This window comes from Cyanistes caeruleus, chromosome 9 (genome assembly GCF_971803275.1).
Source record: "Cyanistes caeruleus chromosome 9, bCyaCae1.hap1.1, whole genome shotgun sequence".
NCBI lineage: Eukaryota > Metazoa > Chordata > Aves > Passeriformes > Paridae > Cyanistes > Cyanistes caeruleus.
Window position 1 is genome coordinate 5,992,217 of NC_141709.1, and position 17,910 is coordinate 6,010,126.

At 45.1% G+C, this 17,910-nt stretch overlaps 1 protein-coding gene and 1 long non-coding RNA gene across 7 annotated transcripts in view; one reads left to right on the forward strand and one right to left on the reverse strand.

The window, feature by feature from the left end:
- Positions 1 to 17,910, forward strand: part of TSEN15 (tRNA splicing endonuclease subunit 15) — an 89,004-nt gene that overhangs the window by 23,536 nt on the left and 47,558 nt on the right. The gene's annotated exons all lie outside the window — the stretch shown is intronic.
- Positions 26 to 17,910, reverse strand: part of LOC147651467 (uncharacterized) — a 112,242-nt gene continuing 94,357 nt past the window's right edge. The window contains exon 2 of the long non-coding RNA XR_015274069.1: positions 26 to 1,218. This is a non-coding gene — a long non-coding RNA (uncharacterized LOC147651467). The remainder of the gene's footprint in view (positions 1,219 to 17,910) is intronic.

Below are 17,910 nucleotides of genomic sequence, written 5' to 3' on the forward strand. Positions count from 1 at the left end.
AACAAGAGCAAAACAGGCTTACGACTTAAAAGGAATAAAGACAGTTTATTAACAAACTACAAGAACAAGAATACCAGAATAAACTTTCAGAAAACCCCCTTATCTTCTACATCTTAACTATTTCTCTGTACACATGACAACATAGAGACAAATAACTTTAGGACTTTGGTGGTTAAAAACAGTCTTAATTCTTGCTACAGTCTTTCATCAGTCTTTGTAGAGAAACAGAAGTCTCTTTCTGTTAGCTTACGGAGTTTCTCACGAGAAAACTATTTTTCATCATAGTTTTCTATTTCTCTAATGCCAGCTGCCCGGAAATCTGTCATTAGATCTTCTCCTCCCATTTCACATCTCCAAGGTGTGTATGGGTCACAGAGTTTAGGAATCTTATTTTTAAGGATAAGTTATTCAAAGGCAGAAGTCTTCTTCATTTGTCTCTGTGAGCCTTCCTGGAAAACAGTTTTCTCTTTGCCCCCAAAGCTTCAAAATCTTCACTCAACTCAATTCCAGCAACTCACAGTATCACAAGCACTCTCTCTCTCTCTCTTCTGCTCAAAAGTTACACTTTGAATATCTCACTCCTCCTAATACTCTTATCATGAATTAAAGGAGTCTTTTTATACTATTATTGTCCATCTCTATAGCTTTAACAGAAAGATATTTCAGCCGTAAAGCATCTCCTTATTCTCTCTTTCTTATTTAAACTTAACTCTTTTCTTCACTGTTTTTGGTGGTTCTATGATGTCTCTTCTATGTTGATTGTCTCTCTCTCTGTCTTTCTGAGAAGAGGAGTAATCTGTATGTTTATCCAGGTAGTAAAAGAATTAAAAGCTTTAGGAAAACTGCAAGAGTTTATGGTGTTAAGTTTCAGTCTAGCAGCAAAAACTGAAAACCAAGCTCGGCTGGCCAGCGCTGCTTCTCTTCTCCCTCCCCCCCCCCTCCACCCCGCGGCCTTGTAGGCCTGGAGAGGGGGGGGAGGAGGCCAAGACAGAGCCTGCTACTTGTCCGAAGCCGGAAACCAAAGAGAGCAAGGGAATTCTGTCTGTACTTCTTAAGGGGGTGTTTACAAGTTGAATTCACTTTTTAATGGTCAGATCTGCTGTCAATTCTTGAAAATAACCGATAATTGGTCAGGAGGGAAAAACTCCCATCAGCCACCAGCAGCTTCAACTTCCTCTCCCTCCAAGCTGTCTTAAAGGTAAAGCTACCCCATGACAGCTGCTTAATATCAAAAAGAATTACTTCTGCAGTTAGAAATTGCAGCATGATTTCTCCTACTGCAGGAGATCCTAGTCTGTACTTTGCGGCGAGCTGGTGCAGTTCAGAGTGGACTGGCTACTGAAAGGGAGTGTACTTATCTGGCACAGTTCCACTGCCTCTCAGCACCAGATATACTTCAACTGGCCCATCCCCAGGTTCCCAACTACCTGATACAGGCATGTCAATCTTATCTGCACCCTCAAAATCCCCACTGCTTGCTTTACCTGTCTCCAGACACTGACTGGATCAGGTTTAGCTACTGGCAGCGCAGTGGCTGCATCCTCTTCTGTTTCAGCAGAAAGGCGATGGCTCAGGTTCCCTCCACAGGTATCTCTCAAGTCCCTTGCTGATTTGTGTCCCTGTGGCTGTCCAAGCTCCGGCTGTGGTGGCAGCGGCGTGCATGGTACCATGGCTTTGGGACCCTGTGTCCCGCCAGCACGTCCGGCTACCTGTGCTGTCCTACCTCGCGGTGACTCATCCACCCATGAGCGAGTGGAGGTGCCAAGCAGAGGCTGAACCTTAGGCGTGATTGCAGAGCCAAGCCAATCAGCCTTGGGCAGAGGCGGTCTGAGCGTGACCATGGTGACAAAGGGCTTAGCACAGGGCATATGCAGCTCTAGCACAAGCTGGAGACGAGCTATCACATGGGGGCTGCCTCATCCATCCTCTCCTCCTGCACACCCGGTGTGGTGTCCATGGCCCTGCCGCCTCAGCAGGTGCCCCATTCTCACTGCATGTCTCAGTGGGTGGCGCCTGCAGCATCCCCACTGCCATCCTTGCATCCTTGCAGAGTGGGATCGCTCTGCTTTTAACTGTCTCAGCAAGTTCAAAACAAGCCTTCAGGGTTTTATAATGTTTATGGTGACTTCATCGCCTATGGAGACTGTCTTGATTATAAATCTCCCAGTCTGCTCCCAAGTTTTTATATCAAGGGCAGCTTCTTCGGTTGTGTCCAACCTGTGGTTCTTAGACCACATCAGCAAGGCCAACAAAGCTTGCTTTTCATATTTTATCCCCCATTTTCATAAAAGGAGGGTCCATACTGTAATGACTGTGTTTTCCTCCACCAAAACCTGTCCTCCCATGTCTTCCAGCAGCGTTCTTCTATTTACCAGGGTCTGGACCTAGGTGGCTTTTCACGCAGCTCTTCTTAGGTAGCTCTTAATGCTGCTTTTCTTAGGTAGCTCTCCACACTGCTCTCCTCTGCCAAGACTCTGTCTCCCCTCTCTATCCATGGCAGCTGCTGTCTGTCACGTTGGTGTCACCCCTTGTCACAGTTTTGGAGACAGACACATGACTAAACACGCCAAGTTCATGCAAGAACAGCCAAAGTTTATTGATGGACACCCTCTTTTATAGGGGCTTCAAAATTCCTGTGCTTGAACATTTGATTGGTTGAATTCTTAACACCACCCAGCTCACTGACCAATTAGATGTCTGCCTTCAGTCTTGAATGGGACTAGCTGGGGTCCCCTGTTTGAGTTCTAATCCAACCTATCATTATTTTACCCAGGAATTCCTTTTCTTCTACTCTTTAATGAAGTAGGCTATTGGAGTTGGAATCTGTTAGGGCCAATTTTGTCTGTGCAGCTTACAGCCCAGCCATAGTTGTCACATTTATTGAAAAAAATCAAAATTGAAATAATGGACAACCACTCAGACTATTCACTGAGACTTCATAGAAGTATAGCAAATGTCGTTTATTTCTATCTTTAGCACACTTTTCTAGGGTTCTACAGGGTTGGTGGGGCTTAGCAAGTTACTATTGGTTAATACATATTGTTTTACATTCTTTTCCATGTACACAATGCCATTGTTTTTCTTTATTCTTGCTGTTCCAGGAAAGTTTCAGGGACACTGCCTTTAATATTGTTGCCTGGATTGAAAGCTAGGTTCTGCAGACAGGCTTTTACTAAAATATCATGATTTTGCTCTGTTAAAATGTTTTCCTACAATTCCCCTTTTTTGTTTTTGCACAACACAGGTTTTGGACTTGATTCATTTCAGACTTTTACAGATACAGGATAACATACAGCTTACAATAACTATCTTATTAATACTATAACAAGAATTAATTTCTCTTCTAATATAAGAGATTTTAACTACTTAAATAATGTCTCAATTGGTTAATAAACTTCTAACAGGGTCAGCAACTTCTTTCAGGGCATGTAACTTGTTTTGCAGCTGTTTTAGTTGTTCATGGATAGAGACTGAGTGGTTAGAAAGATTCATACAACACATTCTTTCAAATCTTAAAACAGAATAACTGAAGAAAATTGGTACAGACACAACATTATGATGATAACATAAAACTTCTGTTAACAAACTGTGTAGTTTTCAGACATAACTGTGTCTTGGCAGTTCCACTTCTGATCTTGCTTGGAGTACTAAGGCTGTATGGTGACTTCTCCATTCACTGGGTCTCATGTTTTCAGGGGCAGACAGTCTGGTCAGATGAACAGGTGACCTTTTTGGATCTGTCAACAAACATAGGCACTTCTCCCCTTAAAGTTAATGAATCATTTTGGCTTAGATGTGGTACACTTAATTGTAAATTTGGACTATATGATCTTTCTAAATTTTTGATGTAAATATTTCATTATTCAAAATGAATTGTGGTCTAAATTTCTAATGTATATACTACATTAATCAAATGCTTTTAGGGTATCAGTTCCTTATGTTTTTAAAAGTGAGATGTACTTTTATCACACATACTAATATCAACACAAAACTATACATGTAATGAATGAAAAGCCTACAGCAGTCAGAAATCAGTCAGATTATAAACATTATTAATAACATATGTAATATAAAACTACTATTAACTACTAAAACACTGCACCAGCATCCCATAGTCTGCAAACAGACAACAAAATCAGTGAAGGTTTGGATAACCACCTCTGGACATGATTCTCCAAGCCCACTTCAAAATTGATCCAGCTGTCATATTAATAGGGTCAAATTGCTGAGTCAAAAAGTGACTCAAATACTGATTTGGTGTAGAAAACATCTGGATCTGCTGTCCAACATTCTACCCAGGTAAAGCCAAGGCTTGGCCAGGGCCTAGGCTTTAAACTGGAAAGATGTCTCTTAACTCATTTTCAAAACAAGGTAGCAGCTATGAGATGCTTAAAGCACAGCAAACTGTCGAAATGCATTTGTACAAAGCAAATGATCAGAAGTCTTAGGTAACAGACCAATTAAACCATTCAGCAGTTGGTTTAATCTGAAGTTTCTCTCATAACAGCTGACTTTCAGCAATGATACATTTTCTTGCAGTTCTGAAGGCACTCAAAAATAATAAAGCTACACTGGATTAGGCAAAAGCAAATCTTCTTAAACAAGGAAAGGAGTAAAAACCAAGAAAACTCTGTATAGGAACATAACTTGTTTACCAAGATGCATCTGTAGTTAGAAAACAAAAGGATCTCAGATGACACATGTCTAAAAGGTAATTGCACAAAAATATGTTAAAATATAAGAAGCTGGCTATAAATACAACAATGACACTCTGTAGATAGTGCTCATCATAAAAATCCATAAATTCATGTTATACAATGAATATGTCAGCAGTAAGTGTTTGAGAAAATCAAGATAATATTTTTAGAACAGTCATGTCTTAATGACCAAAAATGAAACAAGGTAAAAAACTCCTAAATTTCCTAGTAACAATCACTATTCTTTTGTGTTACCTATAAAAAACAAAAACTGCAGAAATTGCAACAAACAGTAGAACTCCCAATGAAATCAAGGGTGTCACAGACTGCATTACCCTCTATCCACAAGCAGGTGTTCATCAGTGTTCTATCACAGCTGTTTCAGTCGTAGTCATCCTCACCTCTCTAGGAAGGTAACTATACTTTGCAGTTTAGACAAGTGTCTTTTCACAAAACGTGAGACAATTTAAATTAAACAAAATTCAAACCTGGTAAAAATTAATTATGACAAAAGGAAATAACAAAACCTCAAAAGAATACCAGAGTTACAAAACTTAACTTAAAAACACTCAAACATAGTGAAACTTAACTTTGCTTAATTCTATTAACCCTCAATCTATATCAAATGAAAGCATAAGTCAATCTTACTCTATTATTACAAAAAGGGCAACTGAAAGTTTCGTATATACCTTTTAAACACAATATAACAGTAACAAGGATTTACTATAGAGATTATAAGGATGTAACAAATACATCACAATTCCATGTCATTTGGTTTTGAAAATAACTCATAATAACTGCAGATGTTACTGAAAACACTTATTCATAGTAGGAATTGCTTGGTATATGCTTAAGCTGGTTAGGATTTTTAAAGTGCAGTTTTACTAGAGAGAAACCACAACAGGATTTGGCAAGTTACCATTCAGCTTTGTACCACTTTTCAGAAACATAAAGCCCAATTTTTAATTAAAATTCAAAGTCCAAATCGGTATGTATGCTGTTATATGTGTTTTTTATAGCAAAAAGACTCACACTGAAATTACCTTATTAAAATTGTGGAAAAGACAAGCAAATGGATCACATAAGGTTAACTTAACTTTGTCTTGTCCAGTGACGTTCTCTTAGCTAACTATTTTTTAAACCATGAATACCTTTTGTAGATAACATTAATTGGAAGGTTGTTTTATTAGTAGCTGTAAATCAGTCAATATTTTAACATTAGGTTTTAAAACTAATTATTGCAAGGTAACTTTTTACTTCTGTTAATATTTACTCTAAACATTTTTAAAGAGGGGTTTTTTGAATTTTCTAAAGAATTGCAATAATTTCTGTAGTAAAACTCCAAAACTTTAAGAACTCACAATTACTTTAAAACACAAAATTAACTCTAAAAGGGTATATAAAGACATTCTAAGAAAACAATGAATCATAACTTTATAACAAACCAGGTACTATCCCAGTGCTTCTTCTTGGAGATGGAGTCAGGGGGTGAAATGCCCACTCTGCTGCTGTTATCTCTAGAAGGTATGAGTGAAGTCTTCATCATCCCCCACATACTCTTACAGAGGGGAAAAACAGAGAGCAAAAAAAACTCACAGAGTTAACTTTAACAAATGCAGTTCTTTCTCCCAATATTTCTCTTGTTGTTCGCAGACAGAGGGAAAAGGACACGATTTTACAAAAGCAGGCAATGTTACATGAAAAGCTTCTCAGTGCCAGGTGATAGCAATGGTGACCATTGCAGTTTATCAAGTTTTAATTACAGTAATGAATTTCAAACTAGGTGCCATATAGTTAGCGATTTTTTGGCTATTTTGTCTCCCTGTGAAGCTGCTTGAGTCACCTGTTTCTACTCAACTGTTTCTGTAATTGCTGATATTTGTCCAGCGTGGCCTTGGAGCTTCTTCTGCAGTGCCTGTGCCATAAGGGGGTGCTTTTGTTCTCTGCGCACACTCCAGTGTTCCCCCATGCCCCGCCTGGGTTGGGTGGAAACCGTTCTAAATCTGGCTTCTCTTCAAAGGTAGACTTAATATCTTGTCCCTGTATGTCCACAATCAATTTAAAAACTTTGAACATCTCCTTATTTTCTTCTCTCTGACTCTCCCCCCATCTCTCTAAGGGCAGCATAGAGAAGGAATGCTCGCCCAGCAGTGGGAGGTAAAGGCATCTGCTGCTGTGACACAGGTAGAATTACGGGGCTCACAGACTGAGCAGATCTTGCTTTCATGTCTTTTAAGGTATTAATTACAATCTGCCAAGTCAGACCATAAGACAGAGTGTCCTTGCTTTTCCTCGTAATTGTTTTCTCCCACAACTGGTCTCCTGTTTCTCTCCAGTCTTCCACTGCAAAAAGCAGTGGAGGCATCATCAAGCTTCCGTTTCCTCTAGCCCATAAAACGAGCTTTTCAAGGTCCTTATCCTTGACTGCTTCCCCTCATTTAATGATAATGCTTTGAAGCAGTTTTCGTGCTGCTGCAAATTCAATTTCCATGCTAGCAGTCCTGGACAGGGGAAGGGTCCCGACTCCTTCTCCCTGAGTGCCGAAGCGTACCTGCCTTCAGTCTTCTTCCCAGGCTCCTCGGTCCCCGGCTTTCCCCAGCTTAGGTCCGCTTCCACGTCTACCCGCCGTGCAAACCTGCCAACCCAGCTCCGATCCACTTCCACATCTATCTGCCGTTCAAATCCGCTCCGCCGGCCCCGGTCTGCTTCCACGTCTATCCGCCGTGCGGACCTGCCGAGCTGGTACCCTTTGCCTGCAAAGGGTCCCTGTTCAGAGCGCCAGGTAATGGAAAACCGCTCAGACTATTCACTGAGTCCTCATAGAGGTATAGTGAACATCATTTATTTCTATCTTTTGCACACTTTTATAGGGTCCTACAGGGTTTGCAGGGCTTAACAAGCTACTATTGGTTAATATATATTGTTTTACATTCTTTTCCATGCACACAATGCCATTGTTTTTCTTGATTCTTGCTGTTCCAGGAGAGTTTCAAAGACACCGCCCTTAGAATTGTTGCCTGGATTGAAAGCCGGGTTGTGCAGACAGGCTTTTACTAAAATAACATGCTTTTGCTCTGTTAAAATGTTTTCCTACAGTCCAGAGTCTCCAGATGGTGCTGAAAACCCCAGAACTTTGGGGCGTTATTTGTTTGTTTATTTTTAGATAGCTTTCCACACTTGGACCCTAATCAGGATGCCTCAGCCTTTCCATTCACCAAAGAATGTTACTTTTAGTTCATTTTGTCCTCACTGCCGGACCCCTTCCCAAGCAGGTCTGTGATGAATTTTTGTGGTTTATTTTTAGTGTTGGTGCTGAAGTTCAGTTTCCAAGTTTCTTGCTGTTTTTCCCCTTCCCAAAATAAATTTGCAATTTCCCTTGTGTTGTGATGTCAGTGATTTGCTTGCCTCTATGCTGATTCCAGACCAACTTTTCCAAGGAGGCTTGGCTATTAAAAAACAAAACAGAAACCAACTGATCTCATGTGCCGAGCCCCAGCCCCACTGCCGGCATCTTTGTGGCAGTAACATCACGTCCACCTTCCAGTGCTTCTGTGCCTTTGGGGAATCAGCCCCCAAGGTCAGCCTTTGGCAAACATACAATTATAACCAAGTTTTTTTTGTGGGTGGATGTCCTGGGGTGACTTTATGATACTGGTATCCCCAATCGTCTGGTTTATGTTATATATTAAGTCCTGCACCTTTAAGACTGTCTTTGAAAGCAAGAGAGGGGAAAGAAGAAGCGCGCAGTGTGTTAAGGAAAACATCACTCCCACACACCCCGCTCCTGGACTGTGGTGTCTGCAGCACGGACAGACAGCGGAACAGAGCTTCTCTCTGGCTTTTAGTTAGTTTTAGCTAGCTGAGGCAGAGGAGTTCCCTGGACCCTTGTTTTTTTCAATTTTCTTGGATCTGTGCAAGCCTGCTCTGGACTGAACACCCAGCCAAACCCTGGGAGCTCACGCCTGTGGCCCACCGGGGCCTGGGCCTCGGCACTTTTCCAGCGTTGGAGGGACTGATAAGAACCTGAGTGAGCCGAGCTGCACCACATGAAAAAAGACCTTTCTTCCTAGACTTACCATCCCATCGAACAGCAAGAGGTTTTATTATTTAATAATTTTATTATTTAATATTACTCAATTTCTGTTAAATAAACAGCTTTTTCCACTTCTCTCCACGGAATTTTTTTTTTTTTTCCCTTTTCCCGGACCCGTTGGTGGGGAGGGGCATTTCCCTGTGGAGATCCCCATTTGGAGTTTTCCTTCCTGATTTGCCCTAAACTAGGACAAATACAGTTTTTGGTGCCCGAATGTGGGGCACGAGAAAGTGGAAAAACCTGTACTGATTGTTGGTTGTATTTATTCTGTATTGGGATAAAGCAGTCTGTAGTCATGTTGTTTGGATACATAATGTCTCTTGGGGTGGAGGCCTTCATGTGGACCTGGTCCCTAAAAGTTTTTGAGGTTTTAATACCTGTCTTTGCCCTCTTTCACAGTAGAGGGGCACGGATTAGAATGGTTATTGTGCTGGGCTCGGTGATACTGATTTATAGTAAGTTTATAGAACTACTGAAGTTTCTGTCAGGTATGTTTGGCTCATGGTTTCTTCGCCCGACCCTGCCTCCCAGTCCTAGTGGCACATTTTGGGAGTTTATTGGTAATTGCACCCAGCTTGTTAGAGGAAGACCAGGGGATGAGGCGTTTCAGCCTTTTCTTTCCTTCTTCTCCTTTGAATCTGTTATGTCCCTCTTTGAGAATACCCAGTTTCCCCTGAGTGTTAAGGATACCACTTTCCTGGTAGTACAGCTGGTTCAGCTGTTAAGCTTCCTCTATATAGTCTGCGGCTTCTATAGGATGAGGGCTGAGATATCCAGAAGAGCCAATGAGACCCCTGCCCCAGAAGTAGACTCAGGTGTGGGAAATCCTGAGTGGTGTAGAGAGTGGGAGAGAATTGGCCGAACTCTGAAGGAATTTTCTGATCCCCCAGCCTGGGAATTTTCACGTGAACAAATTCAGAACCCAGATGAAGTAGGGAAATATCTGGAAGAGAATTGCTGTGATGATTCTAAAAAGAAAAATATCATTGCAATAAGCTGGGCCCTAGCGTATGCTTATCGCACGGTGCTAGATACTGTAGGGCAGGCAGATAAATCAGCAGCTACCCCAGTGACTCAGGCTAAACCAGACAGTGAGCCTAAGCCAGCAGCCAAACCAGACAGTGAGCCTAAGCCAGTGTCTGTTGCTCCTGCCACGAGAGGCATGAAATTCAAAACCAAAACCGATCGGCCAGTAGATGATGATAATGGTGATGCGGGGGAAGGACCCTCAAGACCAGCAACTGACACAAAATCAGAAGGCACTGGTGAACCTTTCTCCCTGAAGGACCTTCGTGGCCTGAGAAAAGATTACACTCGACGACCTGATGAATCTATAATTAGTTGGTTAGTCCGTCTGTGGGATGCTGCAGGAGAGGCTACAGTTCTGGATGGCACTGAAGCGAGGCATCTGGGATCCCTGTCACACGATCCGGTTATTGACCAGGAGATGATGAGGGGGGCTGACCCTTATAGTCTCTGGGAACGGGTCCTAAGAAGTGTGGCACAAAGATATCTGTGTGCAGACGATCTCTATATACAGCAAACTCGTTGGAAAACCATAGAACAAGGGATTCAGCGCTTGAGAGAAATGGCAATAGTAGAGATTGTCTTTGTGAGTGACTTAGGTACTAGAAATCCAGACTTGGTGCCATGCACATCTGTGATGTGGCGAAAACTTGTTCGACTTGGGCCACAAGAATACGCTTCTGCTTTAGCAACAATGAAGCAGGATGACCGGGAAGAGACTGTGCTGGATATGGCAAAGAAGCTTCGAGCATATGCAGATACCGTGCATGGCCCCATGCAGGCAACAATTGCAGCTGTGAGAGCAGATATGCAAAACTTCCACGACAAAATAGAGGAGACTCTCAAGAAACTCAGGGAAGACCTTCTTCCAGTCTCAGCAGTACAGACCAGGAGCCCTGGTACTCAATGCAGAAGTTCCCCAGATAGAGAGAAAAAGCTACGAGCTAAGCTGTGGTTTTTCCTACGTGACTGTGGAGAAAACATGAAAAGATGGGATAGAAAATCTACTGCTGCTCTGGCAAAACGGATGCTTGAACTGAAAGACAGCAAGACTCAGGGGGAATACTCCACCAAAAAGAAAGCCGCTCCAGTAGCCTGTAGTCAAACTGACAAGTATGATGATAACCAAGTTTAGAGGGGCCCTGCCTCTAGCCAGGTAGAGGCTAGGGAAAACCGTGTCTTTTGGACTGTGTGGATTCGTTGGCCTGGCACATCAGAACCACGAAAATATGAGGCCTTGGTTGACACTGGTGCACAGTGTACCCTAATCCCATCAAGATATGTAGGGGCAGAATCTGTTTCTATTGCTGGTGTGACAGGGGGATCACAGGACTTTACTTTAGTGGAAGCTGATGTGAGCCTGACTGGAAATGAGTGGAAGAAGCACCCCATTGTGACTGGCCCAGAGGCCCCCTGCATTTTAGGCATAGACTACCTCTGAAGCGGGTATTTTAAGGACCCAAAGGGGCTTAGGTGGGCATTTGGGATAGCAGCTATAGAGACAGAGAGCATCAAGCAATTGAACACTTTGCTTGGACTGTCAGAGAACCCATCTGTAGTAGGACTCCTGAAGGTGGAAGAACAGCGAGTACCAATTGCCACCTCGACGGTGCACCGCCGGCAGTATAGGACAAATCGAGATGCTGTGATCCCCATCCACAAGATGATCCGAGAACTGGAGAGCCAAGGGGTGGTCAGCAAAACTCACTCACCCTTCAACAGCCCCATCTGGCCTGCGCATAAATCTGAAGGAGAATGGAGATTGACTGTGGACTATCGTGCATTGAATGAAGTGACTCCACCTCTGAGCGCTGCTGTGCCGGATATGTTGGAGCTCCAGTACGAGCTGGAGTCCAAGGCAGCGAAGTGGTACGCCACTATTGACATTGCCAATGCATTTTTCTCCATTCCCCTGGCAGCAGAATGCAGGCCTCAGTTTGCCTTCACGTGGAGGGGAGTGCAGTACACCTGGAACCGACTGCCCCAGGGGTGGAAGCACAGCCCCACCATTTGCCATGGACTGATCCAGGCTGCCCTGGAAAAGGGTGAGGCTCCAGAACATCTGCAGTACATTGATGACATCATTGTTTGGGGAAAGACAGCTGAAGAGGTCTTTGAGAAAGGAGAGAAAATCATCCAGGTTCTCCTGAAAGCCGGTTTTGCCATCAAGAAGAGCAAAGTTAAGGGACCAGCTCGTGAGATTCAGTTCCTGGGGGTAAAGTGGCAAGATGGACGGCGTCAGATTCCCACTGAGGTCGTCAATAAGATCACAGCAATGTCTCCACCCACTAGCAAGAAGGAAACGCAAGCTTTCCTAGGTGCCATAGGTTTTTGGAGGATGCACATTCCTGAGTACAGCCAGATTGTGAGCCCTCTTTACCTGGTCACCCGCAAAAAGAACACTTTCCAGTGGGGCCCTGAACAACAACAAGCCTTTACTCAGATCAAACAGGAGATCGCTCATGCAGTAGCCCTTGGCCCAGTCAGAACAGAACCAGATGTGAAGAACGTGCTCTACTCTGCAGCCGGGAGCCACGGTCTGTCCTGGAGCCTTTGGCAGAAAGTGCCTGGGGAGACTCGAGGCCGACCACTGGGATTCTGGAGCCGAAGTTACAGAGGGTCTGAAGCCAACTACACTCCCACAGAGAAGGAAATTTTAGCCGCCTATGAAAGAGTTCAAGCCGCCTCAGAAGTGATTGGCACAGAAGCACAACTCCTCCTGGCACCCCGACTGCCAGTGCTGGGGTGGATGTTTAAAGGAAAGGTTCCTGCTACCCACCACGCCACTGACGCTACATGGAGCAAGTGGATCGCCCTCATCACGCAGCGCGCCCGTACTGGAAACCCAAATCACCCTGGGATTTTGGAGATAATTACAAACTAGCCAGAAGGTGAAAACTTTGGTCTCACTGATGAAGAGGAGCAGGAACAAGTGACACGGGCTGAAGAAGCTCCACCGTACAACCAACTGCCAGCAGAAGAAACACGCTACACTCTTTTCACTGATGGTTCCTGTCGGGTCGTAGGGATGAACCGGAAGTGGAAAGCAGCCGTATGGAGCCCCACACGACAGGTCGCAGAGGCCACTGAAGGAGAAGGTGGATCAAGCCAACTTGCTGAACTCAAAGCTGTTCAACTGGCCCTGGACATTGCTGAAAGAGAGAAGTGGCCAAAGCTCTACCTCTACACGGATTCATGGATGGTAGCCAATGCTCTGTAGGGATGGCTGGAAAGGTGGAAAAGGGCCGACTGGCAACACAGAAGAAAGCCAATCTGGGCTGCTGATGAATGGAAAGACATCGCCACCAGAGTAGAGAAACTGTCTGTGAGGGTCCGTCATGTAGATGCCCATGTCCCCAAGAGCAGGGCTAATGAAGAGCACCTAAACAACGAGCAGGTGGATCAGGCTGCAAAGATAGAGGTGTCAAAGATAGACTTAGATTGGCAACACAAGGGAGAGTTGTTCCTAGCTCGATGGGCCCATGACGCCTCAGGCCATCAGGGTAGAGATGCCACCTATAAGTGGGCACGAGACCGAGGGGTGGACCTAACCATGGACAGTATTTCCCAAGTTATCCATGACTGTGAGACATGTGCCACGATCAAGCAGGCCAAGCGGTTGAAGCCGCTATGGTACGGTGGGCGTTGGTCCAAATATAGGTATGGGGAAGCCTGGCAGATTGACTACATCACACTGCCCCAAACCCGCCAAGGCAAGCGCTACGTGCTCACAATGGTAGAAGCCACCACTGGATGGTTGGAAACCTACCCTGTGCCTCATGCTACAGCACGTAACACCATCCTGGGACTTGAAAAGCAGGTCCTTTGGAGGCATGGTACCCCTGAGAGGATTGAGTCAGACAATGGGACTCATTTCAAGAACAGCCTTATAAACAGCTGGGCTAGGGAACATGGCATTGAGTGGGTGTACCATATCCCTTACCATGCACCTGCTGCGGGAAAAGTGGAGAGGTACAATGGACTGTTAAAGACTACCTTGAAAGCGTTGGGTGGGGGATCTTTCAAAAATTGGGAGCAGCATCTAGCAAAGGCCACCTGGATAGTTAACACCCGAGGTTCCACCAATCGAGCAGGCCCAGCCCAATCCGAGCCCCTGCATAAAGTAGATGGAGACAAGGTCCCAGCAGTACATCTCAGAGGTTTGTTAGGAAACACAGTTTGGATCAATTCTACTTCGAGTACAGACAAACCCATTCGTGGAGTTGTTTTTGCTCAAGGACCGGGTTGCACATGGTGGATAATGAGGAAAGATGGAACAACACAATGTGTACCTCAGGGAGATCTGATGGTTGGGTGAAGATTATGAATAAATGCCCTTGTCTGTATATAATGTATGTGTTGTAGGGTTAAAATATATATATATATATATATATTGATTTTGATAATAAGTTGACGATATGGGGATAAGGGGTGGAATGTCCTGGGGTGACTTTATGATACTGGTATCCCCAATCGTCTGGTTTATGTTATATATTAAGTCCTGCACCTTTAAGACTGTCTTTGAAAGCAAGAGAGGGGAAAGAAGAAGCGCGCAGTGTGTTAAGGAAAACATCACTCCCACGCACCCCGCTCCTGGACTGTGGTGTCTGCAGCACGGACAGACAGCGGAACAGAGCTTCTCTCTGGCTTTTAGTTAGTTTTAGCTAGCTGAGGCAGAGGAGTTCCCTGGACCCTTGTTTTTTTCAATTTTCTTGGATCTGTGCAAGCCTGCTCTGGACTGAACACCCAGCCAAACCCCGGGAGCTCACGCCTGTGGCCCACCGGGGCCTGGGCCTCAGCACTTTTCCAGCGTTGGAGGGACTGATAAGAACCTGAGTGAGCCGAGCTGCACCACATGAAAAAAGACCTTTCTTCCTAGACTTACCATCCCATCGAACAGCAAGAGGTTTTATTATTTAATAATTTTATTATTTAATATTACTCAATTTCTGTTAAATAAACAGCTTTTTCCACTTCTCTCCACGGAATTTTTTTTTTTTTTCCCTTTTCCCGGACCCGTTGGTGGGGAGGGGCATTTCCCTGTGGAGATCCCCATTTGGAGTTTTCCTTCCTGATTTGCCCTAAACTAGGACAGTGGAACAGGTTGAACACCTCCAAGGAAGCAAAATTAGCAGCTCTGCAGAAGAGCAGCTCAATTGTGCATTCTGCAGCTTCTCCCAAGGGGCAGCTCCAATCTCTGCTCCCTGTGACCAGTGAGAGGACCCAGGGAAGAGCTGGAGCTGCGCCAAAGGAGAGTGAGACTGGCTATCAGGAAAAGGTTCTTCCCCTAGAGGGTGGTGGGGCACTGAACAGGCTCCCCAGGGCAGCCTCTACTGTGGCCAGCAGCTCCCTCCATCCCACCTCATCCTGGTAGGGAATGAGGAGTTCTCTTTTTCTACCTTCGGTTTTGGAGTAAGCACTGCAGCTCCCCAGTTGGTCAGGCTATATTTAGCTGCTGTGTGGCATTTCCAGCTTCCTATTTTTGTAAATCCTCTGTTGCCAGGAAAGAGGCTGAGCCACAGGTGGCAGGAGCTGTATTTCTGCTGTGTGACTGCACCTGTGCCAGTGCTGGAGCTGGTCCAGGCAGTGCCTACAGCTCTGCCAGTGAGATCTGATGCACAGCCTTCCCTAAAGCACATCCCACAGCCATTCCTCCTCCCCTTACAGTGCCTGTAAATGTTTTCCCCCTCTGTGCCTACATCTCCCCATTGCAATTACTTGTGGAACAATTTTCTTTCTCCTTGGCATCCTTTCTGCTGCCATCCCTGCTCCAGCCAGGGAACTTTAGGGCTTAAGGTTGGGTCACACTGCATTGGTTTCTGCCTATATGGGGTTGCACAGAGGTAGGTGCATAAATATAGTATATACATAGCATGATAGATGGTATTGGTATGGTAGAAGCACAAGATGGCAAGATGGCAGAAAAATAACAGCAAATAAATCCAATGTGGGGACATCTGTACAAAAAGCTCTTTGAGTTCTCTTCTTGGTGGACAAAGAGTTTTAGGCTGTACAGGGTTACTCCTCAGACACCTTTAAAACCATGTGCTGGTAGCAGTGTCCCCTGGAAAGACCATGACTGGTTATGGTGGTCCTGGGACCATGGGTATGAGATCCAGAGGGACTGGGATAACTTCCCCAGTGAAGCATGGAGGCATTGGGCACCTCCCCAGCTCTCTGTGCTGGCAGTTTTTCACCTTCCTTCCCCAGGCAGTGACTCCAACAGCAGACATTTACTGGGTTTTATTTAGTGTGAAGACCCCTTTTGTGACCAGGTGATATGTCAACCCAATACAGCCCTGAAATTCATCACAGCATGCTTGGCAGGTCCTTCAGGCTGGGTAAGGGACCTAAATCTCCTATTTCTTTTCATGTCTTTCATGCAAAGCTTTTCAAAAGCTTTGCTGTGAGAGGTATCAGGATGGACCCAGACCCTGTGGGGCTCTCACAAAGTCAAGAGAGGAAAGGGAGAAAACTCATGTTCAAAACACAAACACTCTTTCTGGGGTACAATGGGGTCCTTGTTGGGTTTCTCTCTAGTGTAGCATCTCCTTGGCCCGAGAATAATCTCATAGGTCTTTGAACTTGTGGTCACTAGGCTCTGGCCAGATACGCAGAGTACCCAGGAGAGCCTCTCATTAGTGCTGAAGGTAAACCTGGATTTCCCTTTCTCACTGCTAAACAGGCAGCCGCTTCCTGAAAGCATCTCAGGCTAAACCTGCTCTTCTAGGCTGGCAAAACTTTCCCCCACAGTCAGAGGTATTCCTAAATATTAGAAATGCCAGCTGTGCTGATTTTGCATTAGTTAACATTTAGTTAAGAAGGGAAAAGCCAACCAAGAAATTATTTTTCTGAGATTTTTCTGAGAGAAGCTGCTAAGAGCTTCTTCTGTGCCTGGAAAAAAACAATAGCTGGCTAGCTCTGAGAACTGACAACCTATTAAACCATTTAGAAGGTAGATCCACCTCTGTGAGATTCACATTTTAAAGACAGGCAAGGCTGGGAAAGCTCTCTCTTGCTTCTGGCTTTGAAGAGGTAACTGGGTGCTGTTGGGTCCGGCCCCGCTCTGCCACGATCTGGCTGGGCCGGGCCAGGCCCCAGCGGTGACCGGGTGGGGGACAGGAGGCTGCGGGGCCCCGGCCGAGGCTGGGCCAGGCCATGGCCGCTAACATCTTGCTGACACTAAGCCCTGCCCCGCTGCTGGCCTGAGCCAAGCTGGGATTCACCGGGCCCCAGGAGCAGCTATGGGCTGGGCCAGGCCCCCTCCACCGTGGCCCACGCGGCCCCAGCAGCTGCCAGGCACAGCGAGGGGAATTTCAGCTCTCAGCTGAAATTGAACACGGCAGGGGCCAAGACCAGCCATGCAGCCAGCCAGAGTGGCTGCCACCATTCTGGCTGGGCCCCCTGAGATCTTGGCACAGCCATTAGCATGGCCTGAAATCCATCACCGTGACTGCTTCGGCCACTGCCCGGCAGAAGCCATCATGACCATCTGCAGGTCTGGTGAGATATTAAATCTTTCACTGTGCAGATGAAACTTGAAAAACATTGTTCCTGTCTTGAGTGAGAGAAAAGGACAGAGTGAAGACACATAGAGGACAACATGAAGACACCAAGGTCAGCAAAGAAGGAGTCAAGCCCCAGATGGGAGGAGAATGAAGTGATGCCTTAGTATTTGGCTTAAAGTTGTTTTGGTAAGGCTATGGAGATGGACTATGATATACTAAAATATCCCCTTTAATTCATGAGAAATTGAAAGAAATGGGGGGATGCAGTGTTCAAACTGTAGATGTGAGCAGAGGCATCTGTAATGAAGCAAAGCAGATGTTGAAGTAGCTGTGATCCCATGAGAAGCTTGAACAGAGAGAGATGAGAGTGATAAAAACCCTTTGCCCCCAGAGAGAGAAGACCTGTTCCCAGAGATGAAGATGATCGCAGAGATAGATGAAGAGAACCTTTGCTTTTGAACAGCTCATCCTTAAAATAGTACCCCGTAAGTGGACATGGTCCATTAACTCAGCTGTAGGACTGCTGTGAAAATGAGAGGAACGTCACAATTGTGTATTTTCCAGCCAGCTGCTATTTGTGGAAATT